Genomic DNA, 369 nt, shown 5'->3' on the forward strand with positions numbered 1-369 from the left:
ATTACTAGTTTTATCCAAGGTAAATGTAAACGTTATTTTAATAAGATCAAGTCAATTCCAACGCTTTTCTCCATTTCTAACAATCACCTGAAATAATTAGCGAAAAAATATACTACATTCATCATAACACTAATGACTTCATTATCTCCTTTTCAGCTCCTGCATTTCACGAAAGTGCAGAGACCAATGGAAACAGAAAGTAATCATACCAGTTTCAGGTGCTTAGTGTATAAAACTTTCACTAGCTAGTAACGTTTCCTTCACATCCTGGTTAAAATTTCGTCTACCCACCCCCTCCCCCCCGACGCCGCCTTTTTGAAATGGCGCCTCCCGCGACTTCAACACGCCAGGGGGATCCCATTCATAAAA

This window comes from Penaeus monodon, chromosome 23 (assembly GCF_015228065.2).
Source record: "Penaeus monodon isolate SGIC_2016 chromosome 23, NSTDA_Pmon_1, whole genome shotgun sequence".
Lineage (NCBI taxonomy): Eukaryota > Metazoa > Arthropoda > Malacostraca > Decapoda > Penaeidae > Penaeus > Penaeus monodon.